Source organism: Chiloscyllium plagiosum, chromosome 22 (assembly GCF_004010195.1).
Source record: "Chiloscyllium plagiosum isolate BGI_BamShark_2017 chromosome 22, ASM401019v2, whole genome shotgun sequence".
Lineage (NCBI taxonomy): Eukaryota > Metazoa > Chordata > Chondrichthyes > Orectolobiformes > Hemiscylliidae > Chiloscyllium > Chiloscyllium plagiosum.
The window spans coordinates 51177904-51194206 of NC_057731.1; the positions used below are offsets into that span (position 1 = coordinate 51177904).

Consider the following 16303-nt stretch of genomic DNA (forward strand, 5'->3'; position numbering starts at 1 on the left):
TCCTGTCCCTCAGGATTCCCTCCAACAACTTGCCCACCACCGACGTCAGGCTCACTGGTCTATAGTTCCCTGGCTTGTCCTTACCACCCTTCTTAAACAGTGGCACCACATTAGTCAACCTCCAGTCTTCCGGCACTTCACCTGTGACTATTGATGATACAAATATCTCAGCAAGAGGCCCAGCACTCACTTCTCTACCTTCCCACAGAGTCCTAGGGTACACTTGATCAGGTCCTGGGGATTTATCCACCTTTATGCGTTTCAAGACATTCAGCACTTCCTCCTTTGTAATATGGACGTTTTGCAAGGTGTCACCATCGATTTCCCTACAGTCTATATCTTCCATATCCTTTTCCACAGTAAATACTGATGCAAAATACTTAGATTAGATTTTAGATGACATTACAGTGTGGAAACAGGCCCTTAGGCCCAACAAGTCCACACCGACCCGCCGAAGCGCAACCCACCCATACCCCTACCCCTATATTTACACTTACCCCTTACCTAACACTACAGGCAATTTAGTATGGCCAATTCACCTGACCTGCACATCTTTGGACTATGGGAGGAAACCGGAGCACCCGGAGGAAACCCATGCAGACATGGGGAGAACGTGCAAACTCCACACAGTCAGTCGCCTGAGGCGGGAATTGAACCCAGGTCTCTGGCGCTGTGAGGCAGCAGTGCTAACCACTGTGCCACCGCGCCGCCCATAGTTTAGTATTTTCTGCGGATCCACAAAAGGCCGCCTTGCTGATCATCGAAGGGCCTTATTCTCTCCCTAGTTACCCTTTTGTCCTCAATGTATTTGTAAAAACCCTTTGGATTCTCCTTAATTCTATTTACCAAAGCTATCTCATATCCCCTTTCTACCCTCTTGATTTCCCTCTTAAATATACTTCTACTGCCCTTATTCTCTTCTAATGATTCACTCAATCTATCCTGTCTATACCTGACATATGCTTCCTTCTTTTTCTTAACCAAACCCTCAATTTCTGTACAGTACAGTAGGCACATTTCAAAAGTAAACAATAAAAAAATGAAAAAAAATGCAGAGATCTCAATTTTACCAACTAATAAATCATAGCATTGATGATCTCATTGGACCTTGACTTATGCTTGTTAGTTCAGTCCTGTCTGACCTTTGCTGGAGCCTTATTGATGACCTAATTTGCATTTGTAAACATCCCCACACACATTAATTTGACTATGTTGATCAAACTTGACCTTGTCAAGGGTTCTGTCCCCAAAACTGCTCCATCATACTATTTACTCCACCTTTAAATCCATACTTAAAATCATCAAGCACTGGCAACACCTTTAGTAATCAGTGATTGGTATTTTATGTGTCTGTTTGAACAGAATGGTTGCAGGAACAAAATTAGTTTATCTCTACGTACTGTACAAGACTGTATAGGCAATCAATATTTTAAAAAATAAAGGTATATTTGAGATGCACACTTTTTTCTCATCATTCCTCAGGTTCATCAAAGCCACTAAACAATGGTTGACAAGATGGTCTTCCCGCTCCCTGGCTGATGCCATCTATTTGAGGTTGGTGATCAGCTAACATAAATCAAAACTATCTCACTCCAGATAAGAACCTCCAAAATTGAGTTTTGCTTTTCAGTAAATGTACTCAACCTTTAAATTGTTGCAAAACAATGACTGCAAAGACACCAGATGCTGTCCAGTAGTTTTGCCAATATGAATATTCATAAGATCTTCATCAGTGAATACTGACAGCATATTCAACCTTGAAAGGAACTATGCTCATGAAAGTGTTTTTTTTTTTTAAGTATCACTAACCTACATGCTAATATCACCTCAAAAAACTTGTAACAAACATTTAAGGAACGGTTAAGTTTTTGTTTTAAAAATCAACCTTAATTACTAAGATTCAGAAAGAAAAGGTTTATTTCCTCACCTTAACTTTCTCTTCACAATGTGGAAAACCATCTATTGATGTTAAACCACACAAAGCTGAAAGTTCTGTAATGATATAAAGTTTGGTTAGGCTAATGACAAATTATAAGGCAGGAAGCAATTATCTGAATTATGTAGAGGGACATGAGTTAATCAAGTTTTGTGAAGGGACAAGTGAATGGATCAAGGTGCATATTTTGGTTGTGACTATATGAAGTATCATGGTTAAGTGGATTGTATGGTGTGGGTTAGCAACAAAGGTTGCAGCATATCTTTATGAGAAGCACAGGATGAGCTGGATACAGGGTGTAGGTTGGCACCAAGGTTGCAAGGGGCCAACTGGTAACATAGGAATTGACAAGTATAGAGCATGGGGAGTAGGTGGGAGTAGTAAGGAATATGCCTGCTCCTCTTCAGCTTTTACTGATATGATTTTTAAGAAATAGAATCCATAAAAAGATCTCTGATGACAGAAACATTGGCTAATCATCGACTCTAATTGCACTGAAGGTCAAAAGAAACATTTAAATGTTAATCAGGAGACACTTGATTTTGAAAAAGAATTGAAGAATAGAATCCCTAGAGTGAAGACAGAGGCCATTTGGTGCATCAAGTCTGCACTGACCCTCCAAAGAGCAACCCAACCATTCCTGGAACCCGGCATGAAGTTTTCACCTTGGTAACCCAACTAACCTGCACATCCCTGGAAACTACAGGATACCTTGTTTCAATCCATCTCTCATTTGCACATCTTTGGACTGTGAGAGGAAATGGAAACATCCCAAGGAAACCCATGCAGATATGGAGACTGTGTGTAGCAGCTGTGAGGCAGCAATTCTATCTATCCATGTAAATGATGTAGCAAGTTTCAATTTTTAAATTTCTGTCATAAAACTTAATGTTGTCATTTAAGGAAACTAATGTAGATTTTTCTGAAAATATGTAAAATGTGGCTTTGCTCTTTTGTGACAATAATCGATATAGGTTTGCTCGCTGAGCTGGAAGGTTCATTTTCAGACATTTCGTCACCATACTAGGTAATATCTTCAGTGAGTCTCCGGATGACACACTGCTGATGGTTCCTGCTGTCTATTTATATGTTTGGGTTTCTTTGGGTTGGTGATGGCATTTCCTGTGGTGATGTCATTTCCTGTTCTTTTTCTCAGAGGGTGGTAAATGGGGTCCAAGTCAATGTGTTTGTTGATAGAGTTCCGGTTGGAATGCCATATTTCTAAGAATTCTCGTGCACGTCTCTGTTTGGCTTGTCCTGGGATGGATGTGTTGTCCTAGGATGGATGTTTTGTACAAAGGTGGTGTCCTTCCTAATCTGTATGTAAGGATACTAGGGATTTTTGGGAGGAAGCCTCTCTAAAACTTCATTCAAGCAGCAGAGAACTCAAGCTCTTAGCTCAAGCAGCCTGCAAAAATCCATTCAACTATCGAAAGCAAAATTAAAGTCTTCTGTGTCTGTGAGAGTCCAACCCTGTAAAGAGTTGAAAAATGTGGCACTGGAAAAAGCATAGCAGGTCAGGCAGCATCTGAGGAGCAGGAGAGTCGACATTTCAGGCATAAGCTCTTCATCAGGGATGTGGAGGGAGAAGAAAGCTAAGAGATAAATAGGAAGTTGGGCTCGGGGGGTGTGGAACATGTAGGTGAGATGGCGATAGGTGGCTGCAAGTCAGAGGTGATTGTGATAGGTCGGTACGGAGGGTGGAATGGATGGCTGGGAAGGAAGATGGACAGGTAAGTGAGGTCAAGAGGGTAGTGCTGAGTTGGACTGGGATGAGGTGGGAGGTAGGGAGATATAGAAACTGGTTAAATCAATGTTGATGCCATGAGGTTGTAAGTTCCCAAGGTAGAAGATAAGGTGTTCTTCCTCCAGTTGGTGGGTGGCTTTGATTTGGTGGTGGAGGGGGGTCAGGATTGCATTTCCTTGGGGGAGTTGGTGGTTGGCCACAGGGCAGTGGGGTTGTTTGTTGCATGCAGACAAGAGATATTCCCTGAACCACTCAGCAAGTTGGCTCTCGGTCTCCCCAATGTAGAGAAGACCACATTGAGAGCAACAGATGCAATAAATGAGGAAGGAGAATGTGCAGAAATTCTCTTCCGGATTTGAAATGATCCTTTAGGACCTTGAATGGAGGTGAGGCAGAGGGTGTGTGGGTGCAGGTTTTGCATTTCTTGTGGTGGCTGGGGAGGATGTTGGTTGTAGAGGGTGATTGGTGGGGAGCATGGACCTAATGAAGGAGTCACAGAGGGAATGGTCACCACAGAATGCAGATATGGGTGGGGAGGGAAATAAATGTTTGGTGATGGAATCTGACTGTAGTGGCAAAAATGGCAGAGGATAATGCTCTGGAGATTTGTGGGGTGGAATGTGAGGACCATGGGGCTTCTATCCTTGTTGCAGTTGGGTGGGGGAGGTTGGGATTCAAAGACGGAGGTGTGGGAAATAGAGGAGATGCAATTGAGGACATTGTTGATCATGTGCGAGGAGAAATTGTGATCCTTGAAATAGAAGGACATCAGAATGAGTTAACTAATTGGGGCTGCTAATCTGGTCTAATCAGGGAGTCCTGGCTGACAGAAAAAAAAGTAGTATCAGGGATTCTGATAGTTGAATCTGAAGAGACAATAGTAGAGAGTGTGGTGCTGGAAAAGCACAGATCAGGCAGCATCCAAGGAGCAGGAGAATCGATGGGCTTTAGGACTTTTCCTGATGAAGGACTTTTGCCCAAAATGTCAATTCTTCTGCTCCTTGGATGCTGCCTGACCTGCTGTGCTTTTCCAGCACCACATTCACGAATCTGATCTCCAGCATCTGCAGTCCTCACTTTCTCCTCTGAAGAGACAGTACTAAAGTTAAGGACTGTCATTTGTAAATAAAGTGTGACGGGATACCAGCCTCTGAAGAGTTATTTTAGTAGCAACAAGAGTAAAGCATGTTCTTGAAGAAATCTGCTTATAACAGTCATCTATGAATTGGGAGTAAGCATTTCTTACATCGTGCCTGTTTGGGAAGCTTGATTCAACACTGCTGTCGAGGACTGAGTCCAGAATGTGGAAATAATAATTTTTTTTCCCAGGCAAGTCATATTGTGGCAGCTGAAAAGCAAAGAGTAATTCTTTTGTCTGTTTGTGGAGCTGCAGCCTTTTCTGTTATTAGGAGCCTAACTTTCCCTGAGCCACCAGATACTAAAACCTTTCAAGAATTGATAAATATGGTTAAGGAATATTATGACCTAAGCCACCTCTATTCTGAAATGCTATCATTTTTACTCAGGAATTCGAAAACCAGAGGAATCCATGTTCAGGTTTTTGATGAGATTAAGACTACTGGTAGAAGCACATGACTTTGGTTTAACCCTTAATGACAGGCTTAGAGAGAGTTTGGTACATCAGGTTAAGGATGTAAATAGGCAAAAATTCCGACTCGTGGAAGTCCAACTGGATTTCAAACAGGTGCTACAATTGGCTTTATCATTGGAAAATGCAAGTGGAGCATATGAGTTGCAGGGTATTCCAATGGAAGTGAACATCCTCACCAATCTGACTGAGCTTAGGGATCACCACTCAAGTGCAGGCAATTGCACAGTCTCACTCAGGACATATCCTGAACAGAGGGACACTGGGTCAGCTTTGCAACAACCAATTCAGAATCATTCAATAACTGTCTGGTTAAATGGTCATCGGTTCTAATGAGGTCAATACCGGCATGACTGTATAAGTAATCGTGGAACCAGAGTCATGGAGATATAAAGCATGAAAATACACCCTTCGGTCCAACTCACCCATGTCAACCAGACAGCCTAAACTAATCTAGTCCCATTTGTCAGCACTTGGCCCATATCCCTCTAAACCCTTCCTTTTCAGGTACGCATCCAGATGTTTTTTAAATGTAATTATACCAGCCTCTCGTTATCTCATTTTTGAAGGCTTCCCATTTTCCAGCTGTCCCTTTACCTGTGAACATCTGCACCCAATCAACGTTTGAAAGTTCTTGTCTATTAATGTCAAAATTGGCCTTCCTCCAATTTAGAACTTCAACTTTCAGATTCAGTCTTTCCTTTTCCATCACTATTTTAAAACAAATAGAACTATAGTCGCTGGCCCCAAAGTACACCCAACTGACACCTCAGTCACTTGCCATGTCTTATTTCCCAAGAGTAGGTCAGGTTTTGCAGCTTCTCTAATAGGTACATCCACATACTGAATCAGAAAATGTTCATACAGACACTTAAATTCCTCTCCATCCAAACCCTTAACACTATGGCAGTCCCGGTCTATGTTTGGAAAGTTAAGATCACGTACATTACCACCCTATTTTTCATACAGATAACTAAAATCTCCTTACAAATTTGTTTCTCAATTTTCCGCTGACTATTTTGGGGGGATCTATGGTTTGATACCAATAAGGTAATTATCCCTTTCTTATTTCTCAGTTCCACCCAAATGACTCCCCCAGACATATTTCCAGGAATATCCTCTAAGTATAGTGTAATGCTATCCCTTATCAAAAACGCCACTCCCCCTCCTATTTTGCCCCCCCTTTCTATCCTTCCCATAGCATTTGTATCCTGAAACATTAAGCTGTCAGTCCTGTCCATCGCTGAGCCACGTCTCCGTAATTGCTATTACATCCCAGTCCCATGTTCCTAACCATGCCGAATTCTCTGTTAGGCCTCTTGCATTGAAATAAATACAGTTTACAGTTTCGCTCTGGACTCCAACCCTTACATTTGCGCAAGACCTCAGCTAGGCTTAGAACCAATACCAGGGAACCTTGACAGATTAAGGGCACCACTTTGATTTCAGTCTCTTATGAAAAGCAGCTGGTTCAGTTACCAGTGATTGTAATAAAAGACTTGGGCTTAAGCTTGATGGGGTGAAATTGGTTGCAAGAGATTCACCTAGATTGGCTCAACGTTTTTCAATTAGAAAATAGCTCCCTTAGTGAAGTCTAAATTAAATATCTCAAAGTCTGTTGTAAAATCTGGGGACTATCAGAGGACCCAACTCCAGCTTGCATGTTCATCAGGAAGCAATTCCACAAAGCTCACCCAGTGCCATTTCTCTTACAGACAAAAGTAGAGATGGAAATCAGGAAGCTAGAAAGTAAAGGAATCATGAAACCAGTCCAATCTGTGGAACAGGCAATACCAGTGATAGAGATTTTGAAGCCTGAAGGGTCAGTTCACATTTGTGGGGATATTAAATAAATGTAAATAGCAGCTAGATAAATAACCATTCCCTTAAATAGAGGATTTATACGCGAAGCTGGCAGGGGGCTTGTCCTTCACTAAGCTGGACATGAGTCACGCTTGCTTGCAATTGCATTCACACAAGGCTTCCCAAAAATATGCTACAATAAATACTCATAAGGGCTTGTACCAGTAGAGAGAAAGTAGCATAGAGAAAGTAGCATAGAGTACAATAAGTGAGTGGGGGAGGAGATGAAGGTGATAGGTCAGGGAGGAGAGGGTGGAGTGGATAGGTGGAAAAGGAGCTCGGCAGGTCGGACAAGTCCGGACAGGTCAAGGGGACAGTGCGGGCTGGAAGTTTGAAACTAGGATGAGGTGGGGGAAGGGGAAATGAGGAAGCTGTTGAAGTCCACATTAATGCCCTGGGGTTGAAGTGTTCCGAGGTGGAAGATGAGGCGTTCTTCCTCCAGGCATCTGGTGGTGAGGGAGCGGCGGTGAAGGAGGCCCAGGACCTCCATGTCCTCGGCAGAGTGGGTGGGAGAGTTGAAATGTTGGGCCACGGGGCGGTTTGGTTGATTGGTGCAGGTGTCTCGGAAATGTTCCCTAAAGCGCTCTGCTAGGAGGCGCCCAGTCTCCCCAATGTAGAGGAGACCGCATCGGGAGCAACGGATACAATAAATGGTATTAGTGGATGTGCAGGTATAGCTTCAGTCCACATTCAGTGGTGTATTCTAATACTAAGTGCTTACAATTACAAATTACAACGCCACCCAGGAGGCAGAGGAGCAAATGCTGGTGCTCTTCCCATTAGCAGATACACCACTGGTAGTATCCCTGATGGAACAGTCTGTAATATTATTACATTTTCTGGGCATGCTCCCAGTCACAGCTGACAATATCAGGCTTTGGATGCAGAAAGATCTAGTCCTGGAAAAACTGACCCAACTGGTGGTGATGGGGGAAAACTAAAGGGTCATCACAACTAGAACTGAAAATGTTTTGGATGCAGATAAATCAGCTTATGCTAGAGGTCAGCATATTGTTATCGGGAGCAAGAGTGATTGTCCCGAGAAAAGGTCGCCACCAACTACGGGCTGAAGTTCTCCAGGGCAATCCAGGGGTTTCCAAATTGAAGGTGGTGCCAAGAAGTTATGTCTGGTGGCAGGATTGGATGCAGACATAGCTGCATTGTTGTGGCAGTGCCCAGAGTGCCAACAAGGACAGAAGTTACTGCCAGCAACTCCCCTTTCTCTGTGGGAATGGCTGGATGAACCTTGGACTTGGTGCATGTCGACAATGCAGGCCCTTTCATGGGCTCAAGGTTCTTAGTCATTTTAGATGCCCAAAGTGGTTGGACGTACATGGAGCCCATTTGCCAAATGTGTGAACAACCGAAAAACTGCGTGCATCTTTTTCAATACTCTGTCACACAGAAATGTTGATGACAGATAACGGGCCCTCATTTAAGCAGCAAGAAATTTGGATATTTCCTAAAGTGAAATGGGACTCGACATATAAAAACAGCTCCTTATCACGCACCATGCAATGGCCTGGCAGAAAGAGCAGTCCAAGCTTTGAAGAAACTGGCTGAAAATGTGTTGCTGGAAAAGTGCAGCAAGTCAGGCAGCATCCAAGGAGCAGGAGAATCGACGTTTCGGGCATGAGCCCTTCTTCAGGAATGAGGAAAGTGTGTCCAGCAGGCTAAGATAAAAGGTAGGGAGGAGGGACTTGGGGGAGGGGTGTTGGAAATGCGATAGGTGGAAGGAGGTCAAGGTGACGGTGATAGGCCGGAGTGGAGGTGGGGACGGAGAGGTCAGGAAGAAGATTGCAGGTTAGGAAGGCAGTGCTGAGTTCGAGGGATTTGACTGAGACAAGGTGGGGGGAGGGGAAATGAGGAAACTGGAGAAATCTGAGTTCATCCCTTGTGGTTGGAGGGTTCCTAGGCGGAAGATGAGGCGCTCTTCCTCCAGCCATCATGTTGCTATGGTCTGGCGATGGATAATTTAATAGTAAACAGTTTTATGTCATAAAGATTTGCATGTAACCACATCACAAAGCATCTCAAATTGAGTGAATTGCTTGAGGTACATTCACTGTGTTAAAGACAAATATGCAACTGTTCAGCTATGAGTCACTAGTCTATGCAAAGTGTTCTGGGCAATGGTTTTTTAAGCATTGTAAATCAGTTTCTTTTAAAAAAAACTTTGTTCCAAATAATGCAGTTATCTTGTGCCAATCTAACACTGTTTAAATTTAATGGAATAATAATATTGAGGATTTTGAAGTCTTCAAATTCTGTTCAAGTCCAAATACCCCATGTGTCTACACAATACAGGAGATACAATATGATTGCATCACTTAATAAAGCAAAGAGCGAAATTGAAAACCTCAGCAGCAGGCCTCAACGGGAAAAAATGTTTGACCTTGATCCATCTTAGATAATAAGAGGTGAAGTGCAATCAAAAATCATGGAAAACTGGTTTAAGACCAACAAACTTCAATTTATATACTGACTACAAATATCCATAAATAATAAAAATTCCAAGGCTAAATGTTCATGTTTTTCAATTAGTCAATGGATGGTAAAACCCTTGGAAATGCTTCCTCAAATGTATACTAAAAACATTTAAATTATCGGCCAGGGAAGCCACACTGTTCTAATACCTGCGGGTTTTCCCTGGCTAAGCCTGCATTTTTCCATGATGCACATTTTCCACATTCAGAAAGAATCAGCACATGCACTAAGTCTCAAACATGTGTTTTCACATTTTACTTTTTTTAAAAAAGGATTTAAGATTCCAAAAATATTTCTCTCCCATTGCTACTCCGTCTCCAACAACTAGGAGCTATAAAGGTCCCAAAACTCTTCAGTCTTTCCCAGATTTTCCAGTTATCATTGTGGGATTCTTAGAAAGCTGCACATTAGTGGATGAGTGCAACACCTCTAAGACAGACATTTAAGTGATGTTTTCTCAAAAACAAATAGGAGGTAGACAATATTAAGTATGAAAATAAGCTTAAAGTGTGCTCATTAATACTTTAAATGTTAAATGTTATGTAAGATTTGGAGTCCCTTCCAAATTTCACCTTAACCACTTTTTTCATATTATTGAATAAAGGCCTAATATAAAATAAAAGACTGGTGAAAAGTAATCTTTAACTAAAGATTTGCACTAAAAATGGCAGGATTTTGCAAGTTATAATGAGTCGGAAGTCTACTGCAGTTAGTGTAAAGTAGTTCTTGCTGCATATCAAGTTCAGTATTATTCACTGTGCAAAAAAAAATTCTTAAAATGTCTGTATCAAACACCACAGAGGATTTTTCATGAATAGGGCCAAGACATTAAAATCAAAGAGTCAGTTCACATGGAGAAACACCAGAAGGATAAATGCAGTAGGGACCAAATAATTGGTCCCCAGATATACGTGTAGCTACTAGCATTACCCAATGATTGATGTTGGAAGCTGTCATTTTTGATATGATGTGCAACAATTTGAACATGTGCATGTAAGATCATCATATTTTAGGCCACAGCACTTTAAGATCAATGACAAAAGATGTCAGGATATTGCCTAATCAGTCTATTACAGATTCAAGCCATTCAAACTAATTCAATATTTGCAAATGGAAAGGCTCATTCATAGCTCATTCCTGAAGAAGGGCCTGTGCCCGAAACGTCGAATCTCCTGTTCCCTGGATGCTGCCTTCCAGCAATAAAGTTTCAACTTTGATCTCCAGCATCTGCAGACCTCACTTTCTCCTCATTCATAGCATCCTATTGTTTAAGCTATTCCAAAATTTTGCCCTCCATTACTCTATTGAAAGCACAATCCACATATTGTGAAGAATTTTACTTTCCTCAATTGAATCAGTCTGTTTACTCAACATTCATAAATTAACAGATTAAAATGACTTTTTATACATCCTAAACAAACCTAGATGCTTTCCTTCTTGCAGAAAGGATAAAACAATTCCAGATCCCTTACTCTAAGCATTAATAATAGATGGATTCTAATTTGAGGTAGTGTAATTTGTGAAAAAGATTTTAAAATCGGAGAATGAAAATTTACTCAAAATAGCAAAATTAGCAATGAAGGAGCAATGAAGTTACACAGATATTTATAAGCATAAGTGGAAATAACAGCATTAAAAAGCTAATTAAATTCTGAATTTTAAGTATAGAAGCATTAAATAAAGCAGAAGTGATGGTGAATCTGTCCAAAATACTGAGTGAGCCACAAGTGTAAACTTTGTGCAAGAAACTTTGGAAAGGGTACATAGCCAGATTATTGCATGCAATGTGGGATTAAATTATATGAAAAGGTTTACAGAAGCACAAAAGGTCCAAGCAGGATTTAACACAAATGTTAAAAACTTAGAAAAGGTTTGGCAGGATAAATAAAGGGTTTTTTTCTGAAAGATGAATAAGCAACAGAAGAATAAATTTTTAATCAGTCCTAAGGGATGAGTAAGCAAAGAAAAATGTGATATCTGCTGCACATAATGAACAATTTGAATCTCAGATGTTAAGTTAATTTGGCCAGATGGTTGAAGTAATAAAGAACTGCAAGGGCAATAAACAATAGCTCCCTTTCCAAAATTGAAAAAAAATGAAAAAATAGAAAAGGAAGTTTCCTAATTGTTCATTCCTTGGTGCTTATAATTTTTATTCCAGGACAAACTGTATTGCACCTAAATTTTTATTTTGACGTAAGTTTGACATTTACACAGGTGCTAAAGAAACACTACGCAACATTCTTCTGTTTCCATTTAAGGCACAGAAATGCAAAGACAGAAGACCTCACATGAAGAGTGCAAACAAAGGATCAAGATGTTGACATTAACACAGAAAGCAAGCAGCTGTCAACTGTGGAATCCCATCTGCTAATCAGTGACACTAATTGGAGAGAACAGCATGTTTCATCACTGAGAAGTTCTTAATCAAAACTATTGACACTTGTCATCAAGGCTTGCATAAAAAATCTATTTGGGTATTATATTAGAACTGGCACTGGAGGGTGGTCAATCTCCATGGATACATAATTGTATATATTTGGATTTTCAAAAAGCTTTTGACATGATAAGTTACTACATGATTAGTTACTATATGATACAGCCCTGTAAGATTGAAGGGAAATATCTGCGCTGGATGGGTAACTGGTTGCCGTCTCAGAGACACTGTTTTATTCCCCATGTGTAAAGAAATTCCATTTGCTATGGCTTTGCTTTTTAAGCCTATGTACCTGAACCTCCAAATCTCCCTTATGACCAATTTAGACTTTTTTTCCATCTGACATGCTTGTAGCAAAATTTGTGGGAGTAAACAATTTTTTCAATTTTTGCTTAGTTTATAATTCAAGCACAATTCCTATTTTGGTCATGCTTCATTCAAGTCCTATCTTTAACTTTCTGCCTCAATCATGGAATAATATACTACAGACAAGGCACTTCAGCCCATCGAGTCTGTATGACCAAAGAAACTACTACCTTCACTAACCTCACTTTCCCACACTAGCACGTCAATGTTAGAAACTTCAATTGCTCATCCAAGTACCCTCCCAGGCAGCGCGTTCCCTCAAATTCCCTCTTACCCTCCTGCCTTTCACTTTCAAATTATGTCCCCGTGTTTCTGACTTTTCAGCAAAGGGAAACAACTGGTTTATATTCATTCTGTGCACTCCCCTCAATCTCAAAGACCTCAATCAGTGACCCCTCAAACTTTCTCCACTCTGAGCTTACCCAGCCTCTTGTGAACCAACATAATGGTTCAGGTTACTAGAGCTCTAAACCACCCTAGTGTTTTCACTGTATTTCAGGCAGATTTTATTGCATCAAATGTCCTCCTGGTATTTTGTTATACTATCATGTTGAACTATTTAAGCTAATTATTTCTATCTAGGCAACAAGAAGCTTTTCAGTTCAGCAGATCTCACTTCCAAATGTCAAGTATTTCCCTGCTGATAAATATTTTCTGAAAAGCAATATAAATGCCATTCACACACATCTCTATCCACCATCAAATCAATGTAATACTTTCAAAGTTGAAAAATCATGCGGATTCTTTCCAAAGATGCGCAGGTTAGATGAATTGGCCGTGCCAAATTGCCCATACTGCTCAGGGATGTGTAGGTGCGTTAGTCAGCGGTAAATATAGGATAGGGGAATGGGTCTGGGTAGGTTACTCTTAAAAAGGTTGATGTGAACTTGTTGGGCTGAAGGACTTGTTTCCACACTGTAGAGATTCTATGATTCTAAATCTACTTATACTTTTCCAAGTTCTCATTTAACACTCGTGTATAACCCAGGTCAATGCTTTTACTGATTATTAATGAAACTCACCAGTTCATACTTGGTTTGTTTTATTTTACATTAATGATACACAACATGTTATCCAATCTTCCAATAACCATCACGGGGTTTATACAATAATCCCAGGTTTGTGTCCGTTCCAGTACCTTTATTCTGCTCACAGTAATTCCACCTAGTCAACTAAAATAATCCACAATAGTCCAGATGGTTTCATCAATTGCATCTCACCTTAAATGCCCAATATCTACCATTGGTTGTCCACCGTTCCATTCTCATGGTATCACATACCCAGGCAAATTGGAAAAAACTCTATACTGTTTGGATTAACTATTAAACAGACTTTTCCAAAATCCCAGTACTTGCGTAACTAATGAAGTTAAATTTAAAAAGATTTCATTCTCGCTTTAAAAAAATTGAGTGTACATTCTGCATAAATATTGCCTGATACACATAAGCTTGATTTTCAAGAGAAATGAATGTGGCCATGAACACCCAATGCCAGGAACAATGATGCAAACTCCATCAAAACATTTATTGACCACTTACAAAAGAAATAAAATGCCATTATTTCTCTATTAGCTCAGTCAAATTATACTTTTGACAATATAAACTTCCATTTTTTTAAAGAAAACATTATAAGCAAGACACATTAAAAATCTACTAAGATTAATCAGATTTGCTGTTCATCACTCTCGGTGAAGGAGCACAATAAGTCCCAAGTTGGTGTTTTATAACTTATTATATCGCTGCAATTAAGCAGTTTATCACAACATTGATACGTCTGGAGTATACACTAAATAGCAAAATAATATATTCTGCTCAAAGTACATCAAGTTAAAAAGTGAATGACATCAAAATCAAATGCCACTTTATCAGTGTGGCTTACAATTAAAATGTACTTATAAACACAAACATCATGTTATTAATGACAGCCACAGTGCAAATATTGAGTGCAAATTAACCTATTAATGGATACTCAATAAATGCGCAGTGTACCAAGTTTTCCTATGTTTTTAGAAACAAGCCAGATGAAGAATATAGGTGTTGTGTATGAACAACTGGCTTGCTTGTTTGTAATAATGAAAGCAACTTTTGGCTGCTAAAGGGATTTCAGATATCTAACTGCTTTGAAGCTAATCTCAATTCTAAGAACCACAGCTGCATATGATCATAATAGAGGACTTAACACAAGGTTAGAGTAAATTAGAGTTTAAATGCTCAACTTATTTCCATTACTTGATCCTTACTTAAATTTGTACAAAAATTTACATAAACTCAAACAGTACAAGCATAAAAATTTAGATCATAGAACATTTGTGGAAAATCAGTTCGTATTGAATGATTCAATAAATTGTCTTGTATGATAGCTTTAATTTCAGCTCTCAGTTGAATCAAAATACTGCACAACTTTGAATATTTTCAAGAACAGTCAAAAACCTTAGCTACCTAAAAGTAGGAGATTACAGAGTTGCTTTTCCTAAGTTATCACTCTCTGGTATTGATATGCATTTCAAAATAACTTTTCAACACAAACATCTCTGTTCCGAGCTGGAGTGTACCATTCACCGCTGGGAAGTCAATTTGAGCCATTTGATGAACACAATATATGATCACAACTCATTCAACTTGTAACTGGTTTGCTTCAGACTCCAAAACCTATACATTGTTACTTCCGTGTACAGTTGGGTAGGATTTGAATGCACAACTTGAATATCGGTTTTGGGGAAAAAAACACTAAAGACAATTCAATAGCAAACGACACAGGAAATTTCTGAAATTTTCTGATAAGAGTGTGGGAGAGAGAGAAAACTACTGGTTATGACAAAAAAAGTTCTCAATAAGAACTATACCTTTAAAGTGAAATTTATTTAACAAGAAACAGTATTCAACCAAGTTGACATTTTTCTGTCTCAGTACACAATTTTCCACTTTAAAGTCCAATTTTAATGAAATGTCAGCATTTGTGGATTTAATTTAAAAAGTCTAGAGGCCATGTCCTTCTTTTTCCAAGTTCCTAAGTATAACGGTAGACATTTGGAAATCTTATTAACTCACCTGTGGAAAGTACACAGTAATCCAAAATAAATGCCATTCTTCTGAATTTGATGAGTGTCTGGTGAATATTTTTAGATATTACATTTCTCCTACATTATCAGAGAGGGCATGGCCTAGTGGTCCAGGTGATTGTCTGGTGACAATATGTAAATCCTGTAAAAATTTGGAATTAAGGGTCTGAAAACAACATGAAAATATTGTCGGTTGCCAAGAAAAACCCATCTGGTTTACTAATGTCCTTGAGGGAAGGAAGCTGCTGTCCTCACCTAGTCTGGTCTAGACTCCAGACCCACAGCTGTGTAGTCCCCCTTTAACCTCCTTCTGGGTGATTCGAAATGAGCAATAAAAACTGGCCCAGCCAGTGGCATCCAAACCCAGTGAATGAATAAATGACAAAAACTTTGAACTGGGTTGAAATGTAATAGTTTAGAAGCTGGCAATAGGAGGACAATTAGGTCAAATGCAATAATATAGTAGTATACAAGCACAAATATTTTCCACATTTCAACATCCTGATACCAATTCACAAAATGACTTTTCAAGTGACAATGATTTAAGTGCACCAAATTAAATACTGTTTGATGCGCTGATTTATGACAGAACATCTAAATTTCAGTGATGGTGCAGCATCTCACTTGTTTATTTCAAAAACTTTTGAAACTGAAAGCTAATTTAAACTAAAGAATTAAGTGAGCTGTAATTTCAAAAACAGATACAGTTCACACTGTACATGGGAAACCAATAGCAATCAAAGGACCTTACATGCAATCTGGCAGTAATTCATTGGACACATTTTTCTAGGCTTCTCTAT

At 39.7% G+C, this 16303-nt stretch overlaps 1 protein-coding gene across 2 annotated transcripts in view; it reads right to left on the reverse strand.

Annotated features, from left to right (window-relative positions):
* Nucleotides 1-16303, reverse strand: part of LOC122561331 (metal transporter CNNM2-like) — a 256151-nt gene that overhangs the window by 131720 nt on the left and 108128 nt on the right. The gene's annotated exons all lie outside the window — the stretch shown is intronic.